The sequence below is a fragment of the Pseudorca crassidens genome, chromosome 2 (assembly GCF_039906515.1).
Source record: "Pseudorca crassidens isolate mPseCra1 chromosome 2, mPseCra1.hap1, whole genome shotgun sequence".
NCBI classification, from domain to species: domain Eukaryota; kingdom Metazoa; phylum Chordata; class Mammalia; order Artiodactyla; family Delphinidae; genus Pseudorca; species Pseudorca crassidens.
The window spans coordinates 183,557,245-183,580,691 of record NC_090297.1 but is presented as its reverse complement, the minus strand read 5'-3'; the positions used below and the strand labels follow the sequence as shown (position 1 = coordinate 183,580,691).

The window sequence follows — 23,447 nt, the reverse complement described above, 5'->3', positions numbered from 1 at the left end:
ATGGACAGAAGTTGCTTGGACATAAGCCTCTCTGCTTCCTTACCCTCAGCTATTCATGTGCGCATTTGACTCCACTTCACTCAAACATTTATTTATTCGGCAAATATTTATTGAGCATCTACTTCTTCCACCAAATAGGTCAAGGGGCTCAGCCCTGACTGTCCCCCTAAGCTGGTGGAAGAGTGTCCAGAGCGTTGGGGACAAGGGGCCCCAGTGGCTGAACGGTCCCCTCAGCCCCACAACTCTCTGTCAAGGGGGGTGGTCGCTGTCGATAGGAAGAAGGCTCGTGCATCCATGGGGTTGACCCTACACCTCGGGCAGGATTGGCCCTGAAGCAGGTGGGCCGGCTCTGCTCCTGAGATGAGGATTTTCTAACCCTTCTCAGTTTGGGCTCACCTGTCACTGGGCGAGGCTCAGCAGCCCTGCTCTCTGCCTGTGCCTCTCTGTCTCCACCTGGGGTTGTAAATACATCTGAAGGAGCCGCAGAGGCCCCTTTTTCCTCTTCCGCCATGGTTTCCACTTCCTGTCCCCTGTCCCAGCTGTTAAAACTACATTAGCTAAGGAGGAGCTTGGAGGAACAAGAAATTATAGCAGTCAGCTAGGTGCCCAGGACAAGCATCCTTGCTTTTACAGGCACCGCCGTTTTTAATCTTTTCATTAAAATCTTTTCTTTAAATGGTAGGTACTTTTATTGTGCTCCTGTTTTCCAGGTGACAAAACTGAGGCTCAGAGAGGTGAAGGAATTGGCCCAAGGGAACATGACTGTGAAGCAGGGAGCCTGGAATTTGAACACAGGCGGTTTGATCTCATGGGGACAGGCCGAGCACGTGGGCATATCCTGTGACCTGAAAGCTGTGTGGGTAGGAACTGTGGCTCTTTTTTCTGTAATGGCATTTTTGGCCACGCCCTCAGGTACGTGCCAAGGAGAAAATTGGTCGCTCAGGCTGACCATCATCTACCAAAGGGACTTGAAAGTCCTAGCAGGCCAGAAACTGGATGAAGGATGGAAGGACTGACAGACGTGCTTTCTGCTGGGGTGGGGTTGTCATCACTTTGTAAAATTAAGACATCGCGACAACCCAGGATGTTTCTCCACTCGAACCCTGATTGTCCAGAATATCAGGGGACCATACCTTTAGCAGAACCGACCAGCCCAGCAATGCCTGAGGTGTCTGTGGAATGTTAATCACATTTCCAGAAAAGGGGGAGTGGTCAGATAAGGATGGGGAATGTGGAGGCCGGCAAAGCCAGGCAGGATTCTTGACAGAGACGCCCGTGGCCCTCAGGCAGGGACAGGGGATGCTGTACACAGCGGTGACCAGACTCAGCCACGTCCCTGCCCACCTCAGGGGACAGGACAGGTGCTCCTGGGTAATGCTGCCTCGGGCCTCGTTCTTTCCATTTTAGTTTAAGCCCCAAACAGGGAGGAGGGATAAATTGGGAATTTAGGATTAACAGATCCACACCACTAAATGTAAAACAGATAAACAAGGACCTACTGTATAGCACAGGGAACTATAGTCAATATCTTGCAATAACATCATGGAAAAGAATCTGAAAAAGAATAGATATAAAACTGAATCACTTTGCGATACACCTGAAACATTGTCCATCAACTATACTTCATTTAAAACAAACAAACGAATATAGGCCAGCCCTAGAAGGTTTTAGAAGAAAAATGAAATATTCTTTAATTTTAAGAATTAGTAAAAGAAGATAATTTTATTTATTTTTTATTGAAGTATAGTTGATTGACAATGTTAATTTCTGCTGTACAGCAAAGTGACTCGGTTCTACACATATATACGTGCTTCTTTAATAATTTGTTTTTTTGAGTTTTTATTTTTATCTATTTATTTTTATTTTAACTTTTATTAATAATTTATTTTTTAAGATTAAATAAAACTGTAGTATTCAGAAAAGAACAACAACAAAAAGAAGTCCCAAACACTTGAGTGACTTACAGAAAAGTCTGCGTCTCGGGTCAGTTCGCTGCTATTTCTAGGCTGGGAGGGGATGAGGGTAACACCATGTTTTCTGGCTCTGTAAACACTTTGTTAGGAAAGTTTTGTAGAAATTAATAATCAGACACGATATTAATAATACAGAATTAGCTTGGAGTTTCCCGAGAATTTTTCGGTTACAGTTACAGTGATGTCTCAGTAAAAATGAAAGTAAACTGGATCATATAAACCTTTCTCAAGTGTCAATGTTTTCTGTATTTTAGCTTGTCCAATCCGCTACATAGTGCTGAAAGTATCAGGACCCCAGAATATAAAGCATGCTTTGATTCAAATGATAGATTCAAAATACACACTTGTGCAACTCGATGTGGGAATTGCGGCACCTGCACTGTGGCACACTCAACATGGGAATATGTGGAATTTTCTTGTCGTTTTCAGGAAATAAGGTGTCATTGTTAGGACGGTTTCCTGTGGTAAAAAAATTCTCTAATTTGGTTTTAAAATAGCAGTCTTAGCTGTTGTTTTTGACTCAGAAATCCATAGGAAATCTAAAATTGTATCTTTTTTTTTTCTTTTTATGTGTGTGCCTGTGTGTGTGTGGAAGAATTTTCCGTATTTTCCACAGACAAGAAATGAGCAGGTTCTATTCCTGGTAGCGAACAATGCGATGATGTTTGTATTTTCTACACGCACGTGTGCAGATGCCCTGGCATTAGAAGGAGGGAAACTCTATGTTGATTTTGGTGACGGGTTACAGGTACAGAAGCCATCCTTCTTATTCTGTGAGCCCCAGTCCTGAGAGCTGGTCAGCCCAGCATGTTTAAGGTTATAATCTGTGGCCGTCAAACGGTTTTTTAACTTGAAGCTTCTCTGGCTTGGACCTCAGGACAAGCTTGCACTTAAAAACAGAGCTAACCATTTCTGGTTTGCTCGAGCCATGCCTTATTCTTTTAAGGAAGAGGTAGTCTGTCCTTAGTTTCTTTACATAAAGTGTCAGGAAAATAAATACTTTGCAAAAGTCTTTGCAGTGTCATTAGAGAAGTTAAATACTGAAGATTCAAAACCTAATCAGAGCGTTCTTAAAAAAAGAAGAAAAAAAAAAGGCCAACCGGGGAGGAAGCACTGCTGTTTGTGGGACGGAGAGTGAGAGACTGCCGCTCTGGGGGAGGGGAGGCTGATGCTTTTTGCGGGGGTGGGGGGTGGGCGGGGGAGGGCGAGAGGGAGAGGGGGGCAGGGGACGGAGTGGGGAGTTGATGCCAAGCTCCCTCAGAGCTGTGGGCACCAGACCAGGTATTCAGGACCTCACAACCCCGTGGTCTTCTCTTCCCCTTTTTTTTTTTTTTTTAAATTGTGGTACAGTATATATGACACAATTCACCAATTTAACCGTTTTAAAGTGTTCCAATTCAGTGGCATCTAGCACGTTCACCATGTCGTGCGACCATCACCATGATCTAATTCCAGAGCATTTCCACCCCGGCAGGAGACCCGCCCCGTTAAGTCCTTCCCCATCTCTCCCTGCCCCGCGCCCACCTTCCATCTGTGGATTCGGATTCGCCTCTTCTGGGCATTTCCCACAAGCGGAATCATGCAATATGCGGCTTTTGATCTGGCTTCTTTCACACAGCATGTGTTTCCTAGGTTCACCCCTGTTGTAGTGTGTGTCAGTACTTCATGCCTTTTTATGGCTCAATGATATTCAATTGTATGGATGGACCACATTCCATTCATCCATTCGCCCGTTGAGGACATCTGGGTTGTTTCCACCTTTTGTCTGTTGTAAATAATGCTGCTATGAACGTCCACGTGCAAGTTATTATTTGAAAGCCTGTTTTTAATTCTTTCAGGTACACACCTAGAAGTGGAATTGCTGGATCATGTGGTAGTTCTATGTTTAACTTATTGAGAAACCACCAAACTGTCTTTTCTCTTGCCTTTTAATAGCTTATTTTTTAAAAAAGTTTTATTTATTTATTTGGTTGTGCTGGGTCTTAGTTGTGGCAAGCGGGCTTCTTAGTTGCAGCTCACCAGCTCCTTTCTTGCGGCACGTGGGCTCCTTAGTTGTGGCGTGTGAACTCTTAGTTGTGGCATGCATGTGCGATCTAGTTCCCTGACCAGGGAACGAACCTGGGACCCCTGCATTGGCAGCGTGGAGTCTTAACCATTGCGCCACCAGGGAAGTCCTTCTCTTGCTTTTTAAATGCCCCTCTTAAAATAAAAATTTACCACACGATTGATATTACAAAATAAATTACAGGATGTGTTAAAGAATGGTTATATTTCTAGACTGAATATTAAAAGTCTAAGAGGTTTCTTTGGGGCCAAAATGCACTCAGAATAGTTTGCTAAATGAACAAGCAAACACAAACCACTTATATTTATTTACTTCCTGCCAGAGTTGGCTTTTTCCTACAATATTCAGCCTTTTGCAAAATCCAGCATCTCTTAAGAGGATGGTTATAAATCGATTATACTGTCACTGTCCACTTTGGTTTTATACTTTCTGGGTCAGACGGCAGCCCTCTAATCTCTTTCGTGATTTGGGTGAATACAGAGTAATCCCAGGGCAGGTCTGAGTTAGCACTCATCTTCCAGTTTATGTTGACTCTGCTTAAATGTCACGGTTCCCCAGGGCAGGTAGATGGGAAATAACATGATTACAGATAATACTGCTGATCTCCCAGCATCACATTGGCCGGTGACTTCCTGGTGTGGAAGTGGACATAGCGGAAGATTGGGGCGTGTGCCTGCCTGGGACATAGTGAGCTCACAGGAGGGGGCTGGCCCATTCCTGTAGGGGCAGCTCCCACCCCCCAGCTCCTCCCTGGTCCAGCGTCTCCAGCTCCCTAGATTTTGGGAAATAGTTCGAGGGCGCTTCTCCACGAGGGGTCTACTCTCGCCCAAAGCACTCAATAATCAATATGGCGCAGGCATCAGCCAGTCGGCACAGAGCATGTGGGCCAGGGAAGGATGCAGAAGGTTCTGGAAGCCCCCCAGGGCTCAGACTCCATGCACTAGTTGCTGGAACATGGGCTGGTCTCAGGGTCCTAGGGTTCAGATGAAGAGGAGTGGCCCTGGGAGGGCGTGTTAGGGTGTTGACTATTTACCAACTGACATACAAGTATTTTAATATTTTAACAGCTAGCGTGGCTGTCCTGCCAGGCTTGGAGGATTTATCACTAGAAACTATGCTGATACTGCCCTGCCCCAACCAGCCGTCACCAGGAATCTTCAGGACCACGAGTCTGCTGTCTTACCCACTGTCTTTCCACAGGAAGTAGTTACCCGTTTTCCTACTGGGGAGGGCGTTATTTTGCCTACTTACCTGAGGCTCTGACTGTGATGCCCATCCTACCCAGATCAGTCCAGGAGGGTCACTACCATGACTGGTGATTCCTTGTACTTGCAGGAATTCCCTACTCCATGTTTTATCACAGCCTATTTTTTAAAATTTTATTTATTTATTTATATTTTTGGCTGCCTTGGGTCTTCATTGCTGCATGCGGGCTTTCTCTAGTTGTGGCGAGCGGGGGCTACTCTTCATGGCGGTGCACGGGCTTCTCACTGCAGTGGCTTCTCTTGTGGAGCACGGGCTCTAGGAGTGCAGGCTTCAGTAGTTGTGGCTCGCGGGCTCAGTAGTTGTGGCACACGGGCTTAGTTGCTCTGCGGCATGTGGGCTCTTCCGGGACCAGGGCTCGAACCTGTGTCCCCTGCATTGGTAGGCAGATTCCTAACCACTGCACCACCAGGGAAGCCCCCCAGCTTCTTTTTTATTTACAACGTCTTTTCATACCTTCCTCCCTGCACACAGGATCATGTGTTCTCCCCAAAATATGCCCTGTCAGTCATCACCTCTATCTCACCATTGCCTCCATGTCATCGTTGGTTAAAATCCTTTCATACTGGCTGAGTATTCTTTCAGGGTCATAGGCTGTCCTCCTTTGGAAGCTGGGGAGAGGGTCGGTGACCCGAGCTGTGCAGTCAGCCTTTTTCAGGGTTGATGTGGACCCCTGGAGAGGGACTCTGAGACCATCGACTCCAAGGCTGCCTGGCCATTCATTCCAGGACTTGGAAAAACATACCTGAGGAACAACTTCGCACAGGAGGTGAAGGGTGGGAAGATGTGCCCTGGGGTGCCAGCTGAGCCTTGGCCTCAGCCTGGTCTTCTCCACCACTGGAGATGGTCAAGTCCCTTTTTTGCTTCAATTATTTTGAATTAGATTTTTGTCACTTACGAGAAGGAGGTGGCATGTCTTTCAAGGCACAGGTCACGCACCAGCTCAGGTCATCACCTGCCTCTTTCCCCCCTGGTTCTTTGTTTGCACTGGCACTGCGCTGGGATGGGCAGTTTGTGTACGAGCTTCATCCTGCAAGAGTCAGGGCCCCTGCAGGCCGGGTCCTGGAGGGTCAAGGCCAGGCTGCATGGGTGGTGAGGCTCTGTGTACCGCTCGTTCTTTGGTGACGTTGGGCGAGGGGTAGGGTGCTGGGCTCAGGTGACTCCAGAGGGCTCCAGAAAGCTCCAGAAGAAAAAGAAATCAGCCCCTGGGTGGCTGAGAGCATTTGCATTTACAGCCAAAGGGGAGCCAGGGGAGAGGGAGGGACCAGCAAGAGGGCTGGGGTGAGGAGTGTAGAGAGTTACTCAGAGACACAAATGGGAGAAAAGAGAATGGATTCAGATATGGTGACATTTTAACACGGAGAGGAAGGAATACACACGTCATGATTTTAATCTCTGCAAAGCAGCAAATCATCAATTTACCAGATGTGTTTTAATCTAAGACTGTTTTCCTTAAAACTGCCTTGAGGGTCAAACAGCCACGTCTTTATTTTCCCTCTAAGAGGAGGTCGCCTCTCACCAACTCCTAAGGGGTTTCCTTGCCCGTGTTCTCTTCCCACCCCAACTGACGCTCTGTCCGGTGTCCAGGACCCGAAAGTGCCAGTCCTACCTTGTCACCTCTTTTCTTGTTCCCCTGCACAAGCTTCCCAGAGGTTCCAGAGTGAAATCTCTAGTCCTCAGCTTGGCACACAAGGCCTTATGTCCTGTCCCAGCCCAGTACCTAGGGGGCTACGTGGCAGGTAGGCCCGGCCCACCTGTCCAGACCATCTTCCACCACTGCTCACCTGCTCTCCCCCCGCCCACCCCTCACCCCTACCTCACGCTTCACACCTGCGCAGCACTGATACTTGGTATTTTCTGACAAAACTTGTGCTCTTCTTTCTCTCTAAATCTTTCTACATATTTTTGTTTGTTTGTTTGTTTTGGTCATGCAGCATGCGGGATCTTAGTTCCCCGACCAGGGATCAAACCCGCAACCCCTGCAGTGCAAGCACAGAGTCCTAGCCACTGGACCGCCGGAGAAGCCCTCGATCTTTTTATATATTGTTCCTGTTTAATTCAATGACACTGATTGAGCAGGAAAGAGGGGTCAACTCCTGCCCTTCTTCTCTGGGGAGATTTTCTGGGACCCTTTAGAGAGAGCTAAGAAGCATTGATTACATAGTAAGGATCAGATATGAATATAAATTAATTTTTTAAAAGATTTTTTTGATGTGGACCTTTTTTTAAAATAAATTTATTTATTTATTTGTTTATTTTTTGGCTGCATTGGTCTTCGTTGCTGTGCGTGGGCTTTCTCTAGTTGTGGCGAGCAGGGGCTACTCTTCGTTGTGCTGCGCGGGCTTCTCATTGCGGTGGCTTCTCTTGTTGTGGAGCACAGGCTCTAGGTGTGCAGGCTTCAATAGTTGCGGCTCGCGGGTTCAGTAGTTGTGGCTCGCGGACTGTAGAGCACAGGCTCAGTAGTAGTGACGCATGGGCTTAGCTGCTCCGCAGCATGTGGGATCTTCCCGGACCAGGGCTCGAACCCGTGTCCCCTGCATTGGCAGGCGGATTCTTAACCACTGTGCCACCAGGGAAGCCCCAATGTGGACAATTTTTAAAGTCTTTATTGAAGTTGTTACAATATTGCTTCTGTTTTTTGATTTTTTTTTTGGCCACAAGGCATGTGGGATCTTAGCTCCCCGACCAGGGATCGAACCCGCACCCCCTGCACTGGAAGGGCAGAGTCTTAACCACTGGACCGCCAGAGGAGTGCCAAATATAACTTAATTTACAAGTGCAAATCGGCCTCTGCAGTTTCCCTGCAATAGGACCTCGGAGTGTGAGCTGGCTCTCGTCTAGTGGTCAGCTCTGAAGTAGTTTGCATACTCTTTTTTCACAGATCGGCCCTCACTGTTTCCATATGCGTTATTGTATAGGATTGTATCTATCCGAATAGTGTTTTGTGTGTTATGGACCATGCATGGGACTTTCCACGGAGTCATTCTGAGTATATTTCAGTTTCACCGTCTCGCTGACTTTAGACCTTCCACCTTCTTCAGATTAAGTTAAGGGATGAGGTGGAATTGCGTATATTATACTCGAAAACTCTTGAGAAGGCGGTGGGTTGGAGGGTGACATCCAAGTCCAACAATCACACCTTTTGCTCCAGAGTTTGAGATGAACCTGGGAAGAAGCCGTGGCTTGCATTTGGGACCAGGCAGGAGTGTCTGGAAACATGAGACTCACGCTCCAGAGACATTCAGGGAAAGACATGCCGAGGGAACCAGAGTCACGGGTGCTTGTTTTGGGGAACATCTTTTGGGCTATTTATACTGTTTTCTCTTTTTTTGGCAGCGCCTTGGGCCCTGCAGGATCTTAGTTCCCTGATCAGGGATTGAACCCAGAGCCCCGGCAGCGAAAACACCGAGTCCTAACCACTGGACCATCAGGGAAGTCCCCTCTATCGTTTTCCTTTCCTCTTATAAAAAGGACTGGCAGAAGAATCTAGTCGGGCTGTGTCTGAGGGATGACAGTTCATAGGTCAAGGGGAATGTGTGTCCAGAGTGAGAGCCGGAGACCTAAGCGTGCCCAGGTGGACACGGCTGCTTACGGGTCAGGAGGAGGAGAGTCCGGGAGGGAATCTGAAAGGGGCCGAGCCAAGGAAAATAGTGTCAGGGAAAAGAGAGTGGCAAAAAGGGCCCGATACCATAGACAGAGGCCTCCCCGTCGTAGTGAAATCGGATGAGGCTGCAGGGCGTCCTCCGAGTTACCTTCTCCAGGGTGGACTTCTGCCAGCATGCACTGCGGGTAGAGGCCAGACTGCAGGGAGGGGACCTGGGGAGGCGAGACTCCCTTTTTCAATAATGTAGAGAGTTGGGAGAATGTGGAAGGTTGCTAGAAGGAGAGTGAGGGCTAAAAGAACGCTTTATTGTTTAATTAAAAACAATTTTCTTTTGGAGTGTAGTTGATTTACAAGGTTGTGTTAGTTTCAGGTGTACGGCACAGTGATTCAATTATACCTATACATATAGTCATTCTTTTTCAGATTCTTTTCTCGTATAGGTTATCACAGAATACTGAGTAGAGTTCCCTGTGCTGGACAGTAGGTCCTCGTTGGTTATCTATCTTATACATAGTAGTGTGTGTATGAAAAGAATGCTTTGAAACTAAACAGAAGGAGAATTCTGCAGCCCGTGTTTAGGCAGGAGAGGCGGTTGAAAAGGAGAGATTAGGAACGGAAGTGCCTGCTGAAGGGATGCTTCATGGAAAAAGGCCCCGGGGAATTCAGGAGCGGATGCTCTGAGGCCAGATACAGGACCTCACCGTGGACAGAGGAGGGGCAGGCGGAGGCAAGCCCGTAGTGTGTCTTCCACGTGTCCTCACGGTGCAGTGGTGCCTGGCCCACAGAGGGTGAGGTCTTGGGGGACAGGTGGGGAGATGCAGGTAGAGCCCCGAGAGCTGAGAGTTCTGGCTCTGTCTGTGTTCATAGGCAAGGAGGCAAGACCATGTACTGAAGATGCAGGAGGGAGGGGTGGGGGCTTGGAGAGGGAGCTGCAGGTGGGGTGGCAGGGGGACCCCTGAGGGAGGCGGGAGAGGAGGATGGAGAAGCAGCCGCGCTGCACGGAAAGCCCTCCGAGGTTGGGGACCAGGAAAGCAGAGGCTACATCCATGGGATGGGGTGCAGGGGCACGTCTGCTCCAGGTGCAGCTGCCAGGGTGGGAAGACTTGGCCGCCCAGGGTGAGGGATTCAGGTGGCAAGAGGGTGGGGCTCCTCTCAGTTTCCAGCATTGGTTTTCCAGTCCCCCATGGGAAAGCTCAGCTCCTGCGCGGTCCTTAGACAAGAAGGGCAGAGTGCAGCCCTCTGGCCTCACCCCCAGGGGATGTGCACCGTGCAGGTAGTGACCGTGTGCTAACCCTGGCAGGCAGACATTGAACTCATAATAATAAAATCAGCATTATCGCTATTTTGTTGATCTATTCTATAAAACGCACTGTACTAATTCCATGTCAAAAATACTACTTCTGTAGAAGTTCCATAGAATCGGTCTCTTTTTTTCTTTTCTTCTTTTTGGCCGAGACACGCGGCTTGCAGGATTTCAGTTCCCCAACCAGGGACTGAACCCGTGCCCTTGGCAGTGAAAGCTTGGAGTCGTAACTACTGGACCACCAGGGAATTCCCAAGCTGGTCTCATTAATTGTAGTTATTACATTCCTGTTTGAAGGTGCTCGGGTAACGCCAGCTCTTTGCGGGTTGTTATCCCTAGAGATTTGCTGTTCATTTAATGGACTTCGAGCATGCCTGAGCACCAGCTCCGGAGCTGGTCCTCTGGATTTGAATACTGACCTTACCCTCCGTGCCTGACGTGCTTGGACCAGTTACCACGCCTCCGAGTTACGAGGTTAAGTGCACTAACGCGTGTGACGTGACGGCACAACCCCTCAGACCTGGTCAGCTCTCAGTCAAGGTCATGAGCACATCCACGGCCGACAAACATTCTACTATGTACCACGTAGTTTAGACATATTGCCTGATTTCATACAATGGACTAGACACTCCCTTCGTTTTGTCGTCGAGGAAGCTGGGGTTCAGAGGACAGAGTTTGCCTTGTCGGCCGAGGGAAGGGCAGAAGGGTTTATGCTCCCAGTTGCCTGGCTTGACTCCATGCACCTGGCTGCCTGGTCTGTACCGTCGCTGTGTCCCCAGAGCCCAGGACGCTCTGGCGCATAGGCGAGGCTGTGAACGCTAGTCTCCTGACCCTGCCGGTTCCTTTGTTTGCTGGGCGCTGCAGCATTTGGCTTGCGTGGTACCACACCCCTCTCATCAGTACTAACCTTCTTGTTGTTAAGCCTTTGTTTGTGTGTTGCCAATCTCCCCCCCACCCCGGGGCTGGATGGATGTATTCACACATGCAGCAACGGAGGTCCAGCCTGTTAGAATCCAGGTAGCACTTTCCAGAAAGATTGCTCTGAACATCCAAGGATGAAGCGTCCTGACTTTCTTTGCTTTTAAAGATTCAGGTACCAAATACACCCTTGGCTGGCTCATCCTCTTCTGCTATTGAAGTAGAGTTGATTTACAACGTTGTGTTAGTTTCTGGTGTACAGCAAAGGGATTCACTTATACACATACCTACATTCTTTTTCATATTCCTTGCCATTATGGTTTATCACAGGATATTCAATATAGTTCCCTGTGCTCTACAGTAGGACCTTTTGTCCATCCATGCTGTAGGTAGTAGTTTGCACTTGCTGACCCCAACCTCCCGGTCTTTCCCTCCTCCAACCTCCCTCCTCCTTGGCAACCGCAAGTCTGTTCTCTATGTCTCTGAGTCTGTTTCTGCTTTGATCCTTCTTAACTAGGGTCAAATGTATGAAAGTGTTTTCACGTTGGCAGCTCACCTGGAAGTGAACATGCGGCCCGCTTCCAGGACTGTTGCTACTTTCGTTTTTGGAGGCTCGTAGCTCAGAGGACAGAGCACAGGATGTGGGTTTGAGACCCTGAGCTTCCCGGGCCTCTGCTGCCTCACTTATAAAGCTGGAGCGATGCTCTCCCCAAGGTCACGAGAGACGACCCGTCATAAGGGCATTATCATTGCAGAGGACCATGAAAATAAAAGGGGGCATCTGGAGCGTTTATTAGCAAAAAGCAGGGGTTGGAGCAGAGCCCAAGGTGCCAATTCTAACACAGAGTTTCAAAAGAATATGCCCGAGACTCTACTTTTGTTATCTCTGAGTGATGAGCTTACGGGTAATTTCATCTCCTCGGTTTTGCCTATCTGCATCTCCTAGTTCTGCTACTATGAACGTTTTTTTTTTAACTTAGTTGAGTCATTAAAAAACAAGTCATTAAAGATATCCAAGAAGGAGGTTGTACTTACACTTTGATATTTAGTTGATACTTGAGGACCATTACTGTAAATATCTGATACTATACAATAGATGTAGCTAGGTGATGGTATAACTAATATAAAATAACAGGATGGTTTCCATTGATTTTTTTTTGTTTTTGTTAAGGGTTGTGGTTTTCCTGCCACAGTCTGATAGGTGGTTTGGTGCCTCATCCGGCCTGGCTTCTCGTGTGTGGCTTGTTCATCAGGCCTACAAGAAGCGAAGGTCCCCTGGGCTCTACCCACTCGACTCCCAAGTTTGTATCCAGACGATTATAGTGAAACGATTTTGCAAGTTCACTGTAAGCATGGATAACCATGATACACTACAACAGAGTCACAGAAATTCCATGTCGTCTGTGACCTTTTGGTCTTAACATTTCTGGGAAATTCTTCATGTTCTCCCGGACCTGGCCTTCTCAATTTATTTCTCAAAAGATGTCCCTCTGAAATTGTTGAAGAATAGTGCACACTCGTTGTTATTTCTGCTTCTTTCAAATTGCTCATTATTCAAAGTCGCCATGTTCCAATATGGCGTTGCTCCTGCCTTTAGGATGGTCCGGCTACTCTTCAAATTCTGTGGGTCTGGGTCACCTGGCAGTTAAGGTTGACAGGGATGAGCCCCAGCCAAGGTCCCCTGGGGTCCCAGGCTCGGCCCACGTTCTTTCCGCTCACCCCACATTGGTCATGAATGTTTCTATTGAACTCAATGGTCTCGAAATGGGTTTGTCCATGTACTCCTCTAAAAATAATTTTGAAAAATTGTGTTCTCTCTTGCATCATTCCTAGTGAACATTTAACATTTTTCGTCATAAGTTTAAATACTAAATTTTGAAAACGTGTAATAAATGTTAGGTCCCTTGTTTAAGGATTCTCAACCAGAGACCCTTTTGCCTCCCAGGGAAGCATTTGGGCAACATCTGGAGGCATTTGTGGTGGTCACAACTCTGTGTGTGTGTGTGCGTGTGTGCACGCGTGCACGCGTATGTGGGCATGCGTGCGTACGTGTGTGCGTGTGCACGTGTGTGTGCGTGTGTGCGTGCGTGCGTGTGTGCGTCTGTAGATCAGGGACGCTGCTCAACATCCTATAATGCAATGCGCAAGAAAGAATTATCAGGGCAAAATGTCGATGGTGCTGAGGTTTGGGAAACTTTGATTTGAATGTACCCTAAGGAATATGAATATCATGGTGCTTTTCAGCGGCATCCACTCAAAAAACATCATCATCTTCTATAACATTGTTCTTTTTTCTCCCTGAAATTGTATTTCCATTCTTACTCCCCACAGAATTTTATCCTGACGAAATATCTTTATGTTTGAAAGCCTTACTAGTTACCATGTAATTCTCTGCTACAAAATTCTGCATGAAAATTGAATTTGTTTTCAATTCCTACAACTGTGAGGTGCTAAAGGTTAACACTTTCCTCCCATATTGAGGTAGCATTAGAAATCGATCAAATACCGTAAGTGTATATTACAACATTCGATAGATAGAGTTTTATTTATTTTTAAAGTTTATTTGTTTTATGTATTTATTTTTGGCTGCATTGGGTCTTTGTTGCTGCGCGTGGGCTTTCTCTAGTTGTGGCGAGCGGGGGTTACTCTTCGTTGCGGTGCGCGGGCTTCTCATTGCGGTGGCTTCTCTTGTTGCGGAGCACGGGTTCTAGGCGTGCAGGCTTCAGTAGTTGTGGCTCTCTGGCTTAGTTGCTCCACGGCATGTGGGATCTTCCCGGACCGGGGCTTGAACCCCTGTCCCCTGCATTGGCAGGTGGATTCTTAACCACTGAGCCACCAGAGAAGTCCTGATAGATGAGTTTTAAACACAGAAACCTCTTGGTTGAAATTCATTTCTTCACAGGATAAATTGTGGAGGGATCTTCAGGGACCTGGTCGATAGTCTTTGGTGACTTGGAGATTTTCACCTTGGGGGCCGGGTAAGACTCCGGGGGTGGAGAGGGTGCCTTTGAAGTAAGGTTGGAGAATTGCAGTTGTGAATGGGGTAGAAAATTAGAATGTGTACGATGTTTACTCAGGTAGACCAATTTTAGCAAAGAAAACATACTGACACTGAGGATTTCGAAATGGATTTTCTCAGAACTATCCATGCCCACACCCCCCCCGGAAAGTCTTCATGTTATTTGTATATTGGCTGGATTTAACTCAGTCGAGGTCTCCGAGTAACTTAGCAACTCTCTTCTTTTAATGATTCAGACTGTTTCTGCACACAGCTAAAGCATGTTAAAGAGACCTAAGCCAGTGTGTATTATAAATACTTTATGAGACCAGCAAGTGGAATTTCTCACAGGGAGCATCATTATAGCAGAGGTGGTCTAGCGCCGTAGTTGACTGTACTAGTTCCTGAATCAGACACAACATTTGTTCTATTCTCCATCATTACCAGCTGTGCAACCTGGGGGCAGATTTTTACCAGTTCTGCTCCACAGCTTTCTCACCTGTAAAGTGGGACTAAAAATAGATTTCTCATTGGGTCGTGAGATTTAAATGAGGTCATGCATGCAAAGCACTCAGTGCATGCCCCATATATGCTAAGTACTGGGTAAATATTGTCACCTTTAGATATTACAGTGTTTGCCTCCAGGAAAGAGCTCTCTAAAGGAGATGGGATCATCATTTCAGCCTTATTTCTTCGATCGTGACCCTTCTGTGCACAAGTTACCGTACTGCCCACACTGATTTTATGGCCAGCTGTAGACCTTTGAGATTCCAATTGACCGTGGGGCTCTGGAGCCGCCCACAGCAGCAGGGTGCTCTCATTTTCCCATCAGCCTCTCAAGGACAAATGTAAACCCTCTAAGAACGCCTACCGGAGGGTGGCCCTCTGAATGCCTGAAGTCGTTTTTAATATTCTCAGAACACTGTCTAGGAGCTGTGTCAGGTGGATGGACAACATTCAGAGTCTCCTATGGGGTCATGTACACAAAACCCATGTAAAGGCACGGCTCCCAGTAACAATACAGGCACCTTAATCCTCGTATCGACAACTGTTCTATTGGGTTACACAGTTTTCATCTCAGAGGAATGGTCTCGACATTAAACTGTCCAAACAGTATTTATATCTGTGGCTGCCCTGCAAGATCACTTAACCCCGCACAGCCGTTTAAAAGTAGTTAATGACAGAAGCGGCCTGACTTGCCCCAATGAATGATGGCCCAAGTTCGACCTGGGCTGTCACGGTTTTATGGAGGAAGACGGTTTGTCCATCGTCGGCTTCAAGCACAGCAGGTGATTTGAAATGAAATGAGACGGTTTCTACAAGCAGATTGATGTGGGAATCTTGCCTGCTCTTCCCTTTGACCCTTGACAAGTTGACACTGCAAAGATTGTGACTTTAAAAAATGATTGGGCGCAAATGCATTTAGGTAGATGATTTACTGGGCGCTGAAGCAGGGACGGTGCCTGTGGAGTGATGCTGGGTGGGGAGGTAATTGTTAACTTTAACAACTCATGTTTTACGTTTCTGTATCTTATTAATTGTCCTGCCAGGAGAATCTGCTAGTGACCCTTGATCAAGTCATCTATATTCTTGGTAAGAGATCAGGGACCCAGCTGCCTGGTCAGACACCAGGTAACCAACATCAAGATGAAGAGACTCAGGACTTCCCTGGTGGCACAGTGGTTGGGAATCCGTCTGCCAATGCAGGGGACATGGGTTCGAGCCCTGGTTCGGGAAGATCCCACATGCCACGGGGGCAACTAAGCCTGTGCGCCACAGCTACTGAGGCTACGCTCTAGAGCCCACGAGCCACAACTACTGAGCCCGCGTGCCACAACTACTGAAGCCTGTGCGGCTAGAGCCTGTGCTCCGCAACAAGAGAAGCCACCGTAATGAGAAGCCCGCAGACCAAAACGAAGATTAGCCCCTGCTTGCCGCAACTAAAGAAAACCCGCGCGCAGCAACGAAGACCCAATGCAGCCAAAAATAAATAAAATAAAATAAATTTATTAAAAAAAATGAAGAGGCTCTGTCTCTTATTTATGTCATAAATACTCTTACTTATGATAAACTTATCAAAAGGCACTGATTCAGTTGGTCATTTTGGTAGAAAACCCACAGCTTGCATAGGAGGACAAGAAATTGTGTTCACTTTCATGGATTCCCTTTTTTCTTTTTGGTAAATGTGGTTAATCAAATATGGGGGGAACACTGTGATTAGAAGGACGATAGATTCAATTTTTTCATCATCGAAGAGTTACCAGAGATACCAGGGGAAAAAAGAAAATCCTGCATTATCAAAACTTTTTTTCTAATCCTTTGTAATCACATTTATTTTCACAGCAGGTATTATGTTATACTTGATGTGTATGTAAAATATTATGTAATATTTTAATATGTAATAATTAAGAAAATATTTTTCACATTATTTTGACTGTATTCTTCTGACGCAGTTTTTTCTCTTAGAAGCGAAGTTCTGTCATGAATAAATGTTATCTTACATCGAATTTAAAAATCAACCGTTTTCCAAAACAAGAATAAAAATGACAGTCAGGAAGACGATTTTTTAAAAGCGGTTATCTCAGCTCACGATTATGTAATATTTACACCTAGATTATTTTAAATGAACCTGGCAATAGAACTGTTGATCAATTAATGTTGGGATTTGCATCGAAGTAGCCACACTCTTGAACGTTTGCCATAGAACCTGGGCCCTTCGTTGCAGCTGTTGTGTTTCTGTCTATTCTAACCACTTTGTTTGAAATATAATTTTGAAGATGCTAGTAAAAAGTATAACAAATTCCTCACTGGTCTCCGTTTAAATTATTTACTACCCTTTGGGGCCATATCTTCATTGAACTATGTTTAAAGTATTTTGCTGGAATGTTTCTTTATGTTGTCCATCGGGTTTAATAGACGTGCCGTTTAATAAGTTCGCTACCTGTAAGGATAGACTATTTGACCTCCGTGCCCTACCACTGGTAGACGTAATATAAGATTGCTTTGTGAAATAAAGCTGTCGGTAACATCAACAAAATAAAAAATGATCGTATTCCAATACTCTCCGCTGAGTACTATGACAGCACTGAAATATGGAACAAAATTGAAAGTAGATTAGTTTTGGGTCTTAAGTCATGTTTTGACAAGAAATAAGAGAGGAGAACATATCTTTGAACTTTTAGTTTTAAAGTTTTTTAATGAAAATAAGGTTCCTTCTTTCTTTATCACACCATGGCTGTATAACCTGAAAACAAGCCATTCTCTTATTGTGAGGGATATAAATACTGTTCTGTCTTTACATTAAATACCAGAAAGGAAGCTCACACAGGGCGAGATGGCTTGACACTTGTAAGTGAAGGAGTGTCATGCTAATAAAAGGGCTTGTTGAAGAGGATGGAAGCTTGGTTCATTAATAAGCTACGTACTTTTAGGGTACGTAAGGCACGTAAATGCTGTGGACAAGCAGGCCGCGCTTGCTGTAGTTTCTGTTCACCTTCTGGAATGGTTCGCATCTGAAGAGGAAGAATAAATATTTCCGGGGTGGGGAGAAAGCCTGGCTGGTGATTGCTTTTGACCTGGAGGAATTTGAAAACTGAGGCGACTTGCAGATTGTGAAATGGTTCCTTTCACCTCCGTGGTTATTTATTAATCGGGTGAAATCACTGCCGATCTGCGGCGTTGACGGTCAGCAGAGGCTGTGGGCTGAGGACCCTGACCCTCCCCTCCAGGGATTTGTAACCATTCTGTGTCACCAAAGGTGGAGCTCTTGAAAATGCAGCGCCCACTTGCCCTTCGTTTCGTACACAGGGTGATTACCAAGGGGGCAGGTTAAGCAGCGCCCCCGTTCATCTCAGAATGAACTTTTCTCTTTTCACATCTTTCCCTTTAAAACCAAGGATGCAGAGTCTCTGCACACATCCCGGCTGCCCTGCCGGCTCTCCAAGCTCAGCGGCCTTCCCTCTGCGCAGTCAGGGCGGGGCTCATGTCTGCGAACCTTCTCACTACGGCTTCTTAAAAAAAAGTCCAAATGGACTTTTTCCCCCATAATAAATGCGAATTACATGGTAGCATCGGGCTAACACTGGTCAGACTCTCATGGGATTCTGTAGTTAGTTATGAAAAAAGCAATCCTCTTGTCCTAATCTTAAATTGTCCATAGTCAGGGGTTTTAAAAGTAAGTTGAAAAAGTAAAGACTCTATGGGCTAAGAGTTCTGAAAAGAGTTTTCACGAGGGTTCCAACAATCTCTCCTGAGGTATTTTAAGGCTGTTACAGAGAAAAAAATTTTTTTAATTTTAGATGAATATGAAATATAGCTATGCGTCTTAGTTGAGGTGGATGCCAAGTCTTGTGGAGGGTCCCGTAATACCAACCCTTAATTTGTTCCATTACGTGGCTTTAACCTTGACTTTGCTAAATATTTGTAAACAGGACAGTGAATTACTGTGGTCGTTATGCTGGTGTCATTTGTCATCACTGGTCCGGGCTTGATTCCCGAGGGTGGAAGGTTGTTGAGTGATAACTGTATAGTCACCAATGAACAAGACCAAGTTTACATGTGTTTTATTCATGTTTTTTCTGTCAAATGTCAAAATCCAAGAGGATCTCTGAGCATCCTGGGAAGGGTCAGTAAGTGTGCTCAGATTCCCAGAGGGCTGGGAACAGTCACACCTGGTCATACCACGTCCCTAGTGGGTGGAGGTCACCTAGAAGAGAACAAAGCTGGGAAAGAGGGTGTCTGTGTGAGGTACCCAGAGGTGAGGTCAATTTTAGCATTCTAGAAGATAAGTGAGAAGGGAAATATGGATAGAAAATTAATGGTAGCGAATGAAATAGTACCATTTGCAGAGACATGGATAGACCTAGAGACTGTCATAAAGAGTGAAGTAAGTCAGAAAGAGAAAAACAAATACATAATATCGCTTATATGTGGAATCTAGAAAAATGGTACGGATGAACTTATTTGCAAAGCGGAAACAGAGACACAGACATAGAAAACAAACTTATGGTTCCCAAGGGAGAAAAGGGGGGATGGGGTGAATTGGGAGATTGGGATTGACATATATACACTGATGATACTATATATAAAAGAGATAACTAATGAGAACCTGCTGTTTAGCACAGGGAACTCTACTCAACGCTCTGTGGTGACCTAAATGGGAAGGAAATCTAAGAAAGAGGGGATATATTTATACGTATAACTGATTCACTTTGCTGTACAGCAGAAACTAACACAACATTGTAAAGCAACTATACTCCAATAAAGATGAATTAAAAAAAGAACATTAACAGTAGCTATAGTGTATGACAGGAAAGGGATGTGGACGTCATTCCATGGTGAAGAGCTCCCTATTCAGGCAGATGAGGGGACAGTTTTCACAGGGCACCCATCCTGCTTTATGAAAAGCATGCACTTGTGTGTCAGCCCAGGGTTCAGGTATTAATTCTGCCAGCTGATATCTGTGGTACCTTTAGCATAAGAGGTGAATCTTCTGAGCATCGAGTCTTCAATCTGTCGAATGAAGATGAGACCACAGCGGCTGTGCTCACTGTGAATTAGATGAGGTAACTGCCCCAGAGGGCCCAGATTGGGGGCTGACACCTGCCCACTGCCCCCAGAACACCGTGGCCTCCCCTCCTTCTTCCCAGTTCTGCAGTAAGGATGCCAACCGCTTCTTCCCCTCGGATTTCTTGAGCCCGATGGGGTCCATCCCATTCTTGTGAAGAAACGTGTTCTAGAAGTTTCTTCACCTTCCATAAACCAAAAGTTCTTATTCCAATTCCATTTAACTCTGCTTGCTTAAGAAGTCCAGACTAAACCCTTAATGTCGTTGAATTTTAGAGATGACCTGTGTGGTAGCTTTGTAATCAAGCTGGAGTTAGCATTGTTTTAAAAATCATGGGCTGAAACAGATAACCAACAAGGACCTACTGTATAGCACAGGGAACTCTGCTCAATACTCTGTAATAAGCTAAATGGGTAGAGACTTTGAAAAAGGATAGATACATGTACACGTATAACTGAATCGCTGTGCTGTACGCCTGAAACTTACACGATATTGTAAATCAACTATACTTCAATAAAAAAAAGCTTTTTAAGAAATGGGCCACAGGGCTTCCCTGGAGGCGCAGTGGTTGAGAGTCCACCTGCCGATGCGGGGGACACGGGTTCGTGCCCCGGTCCGGGAAGATCCCACATGCCGCGGAGCGGCTGGGCCCGTGAGCCATGGCCGCTGGGCCTGCACGTCCGGAGCCTGTGCTCCGCCAACGGGAGAGGCCACAACAGTGAGAGGCCCACGTACCGCAAAAAAAAAAAAAAAAATAGGCCAGAGGGCTTCCCTGGTGGTGCAGTGGTTGAGCGTCTGCCTGCCGATGCAGAGGACACGGGTTCAAGCCCTGGTCTGGGAAGATCCCACATGCCGCGGAGCAGCTAAGCCCGTGCGCCACAACTACTGAGCCCACGTACTGCAACTACTGAAACCCGTGCGCCTAGAGCCCGCGCTCCACAATGAGAGAAACCACCGCAATGAGCAGCCTGTGCACCGCAACGCAGGGTAGTCCTTCCTCGCCGCAACTAGAGAAAGCCCGCGCTCAGCAACGAAGACCCAACGCGGCCAAAATAAATAAATAAAATAAATTAATAAATAAAATACCTTATTAAAAACAAAACGAAAAGTAAAATGGGTTGGAAAGAGCAGGAGAGCTGCGGAGGCTGTTCTGAGTGCCTGTCCGGAGGGGTCCCCTGCAGGGCATGAGTGACAAGAGTGAGTCCCGCCGCCAACGATGGGACCGGTGGCGCCTGGGGTCGTGTTAATTCAGCTCTAGCCTATGGGACACTTGCTGAGCCAGGACTTACTTCTGAAGTGTCATCCAGACACGATTAACCTCTTCACGACCTGCAAGTGCAGAACCAGCAAGCGAGTTTAAAATTCTAGTAAGGAGAGGCAATGTAAAAGTGGAAAAAAATTTTTTAAATGGTGAACAAGGACATGTGCTGTACTTGGTCAAGGGATGGGTCCTCAGCTGGGTCATAAATTCAATTTGCTACAAGGGTCAGGATAAGAACTCCAGGGATTTAACATCATAATTATTTTTTGGGGGGGAGGGCAGCACTGCACGGGTTGTGGCATCTTAGTTCCCCAACGAGGGATCAAACCCAGGCCCCCAGCAGTGAAAGCTCGGAGTCCTAACCACTGGGAAGCCGGGGAATTCCCCATAATGGTTTTAGAGGTCTTTAGTTTTTTTAAGAATCTTCTTTATCACTGTTAAAGTCAGAGGTAAAAACAACAATAATAATAATTATTATTATTTAATGATATATATACATGCTCCCTATGTGTCCGGCACAATTCAACGTGATCTGTACCTATTAACTTATCTAAACTTCATAACACTCCCATAAGGTAAGAATGATCATTTCTCCTATTTTATAGATGTGGAAAATGTGTTCGTGCCGTAGGTGGCAGAAATGGATTTCAAAACTGGGAAGTCTGGCAGCAGAGTCCATGACTCTTATAGTGCCTGGCATGAGGCACTGTTTTGTGATTCAGTCACTCATTCATTCACTCAATCATTCGTGATCTACTATACGCTGGTTACTGAAGACATTGGGGACTAGAGAGGGGACCACAAGAAGACATTGCCTTCACAAAGCGGAGAGATGGGGGAGATAGATATTAATCATAATAATATTAGTAATCATAAAATCGCAATATTGGGTAAATGTACAAGGTGCTAAGAAACTCACAGTCGGAGACTCTGACTTAGTAAGGGAAAACTTCCTTGAGCAAATGGAGCTTGAGCTGCGGATCTGAACGATGAGTACAGTTATCCAGGCAACTGGGGGCGGAACTAGTGCCTCGAAGCCCCTGTGATGCATGGGCTGGAAGGTGGAAGTTGAGTTCGGAGTCCTTGTTATCAACACTTTTAGGGATGCAGAGAATATAGTCAAACGAAAATATCTTTGGATGGAATTTCGCAAGAACCGCTGCCATGTTCCACACCTATTGTTCTCTTGTAAAACTGAGCTTTTCCTGACCGTGTTCATTTCACTCCTTGTAGAGTACCGCGTTATGTTTATGAGCAAATGCATTTAAAATCATCTTTTGGAACAAAATCATTATTCAAGAGAGGACTGCTCTAGTATGAGTATAATTGCTTCTAAAATGTCTGCTTGTAGACAGACTTGTATAAACCATCGTTAATTCTTTGTATAACTAATATATGAAATGCAGAGTTTCCATTAATGGAAAAGGAACCTCAAGCATCACACTGATAATATCAATAATATGCATTTGTAATTACATACTGTAGATAACTGTAAAAGCTACATTTTATTACATTAATAAAACTCCTGAAGCAGCCCAGCTCCAGGCAGAGGCAATATTATTAGGGCTCATGGCTTCATCAGCTAAGAGTCTGTCAAATCGCTGTTAGCTGTAGCCAACACGCAGCACGTTGGGAAAACGTTTCCCCCCATAAAATAATGATCTATTTTTCAAGATAAAATACTGGATGTTGATGGAATTACACACTACCTGAGAGCTATGGGCATAACAAAGCAGAGATAAAAATCAAACTCAATGGAAACAAAAAGCAGATTGGGAGAACTTGTCCTTCAGGCAGACGGAGCAATCAGGTTCTGTCTCTGACGATGTTAAAAATAGCTTCCTTCCTCAGTAAACAGCAGGTAGGAGGGGGATCTCATAAAGAGAATGTTAATTTCACAGAGGCAATGTGTATAGAGTCCCAAATGTTCCTGGGTCAATACCTTGGTCACACTGACGGGTAAAATGACCAGGGTGCTGGACTGTCTGGGCCAGTCGATAGCTCTTTAGGTGTCTGCCCATCGCCCATTAGGGAGGAAGACCGGGTGGATTAGTTCCAGCAGCTTCTCAGATGCTCTAAGGACGCCTCCCCGTCCCTACGTAGAAATGGGAGGCAGTGGCTTCATTTCCGTCTGGACCAGGGAGGCTTCCAGATCAGGAAAGAGCTGGGATATGTTCAAAACAATGTAGAGGCGGCTGAGGATTCTGTGCTACCTGGACTGCAAAGGTGTTGGTAGAAACAGACGACACTGCTGTAAACTAAGCCAAGGAAGCGACTACAGGCTACAGGGCTTCCCCGGTGGCGCAGTGGTTAGGAATCTGCCTGCCAATGCAGGGGACATGGGTTCCAGCCCTGGTCCGGGAAGATCCCACATGCCGCGGCGAACGAAGCCCGAGAACTACAACGACTGAGCCCACGTGCCACAACTATTGAGCTGCGTGCCTAGAGCCTGTGCTCCACAACAAGAGAAGCCACTGCAATGAGAAGCCCGTGCAC

The 23,447-nt window shown here is 46.1% G+C and overlaps 1 long non-coding RNA gene across 1 annotated transcript in view; it reads left to right on the top strand.

Moving 5' to 3' along the window:
• Positions 1-17,151, top strand: part of LOC137220159 (uncharacterized) — a 48,155-nt gene extending 31,004 nt beyond the window's left edge. The window contains exon 5 of the long non-coding RNA XR_010941504.1: positions 15,675-17,151. This is a non-coding gene — a long non-coding RNA (uncharacterized lncRNA). The remainder of the gene's footprint in view (positions 1-15,674) is intronic.
• Positions 17,152-23,447: the final 6,296 nt, after the last annotated feature.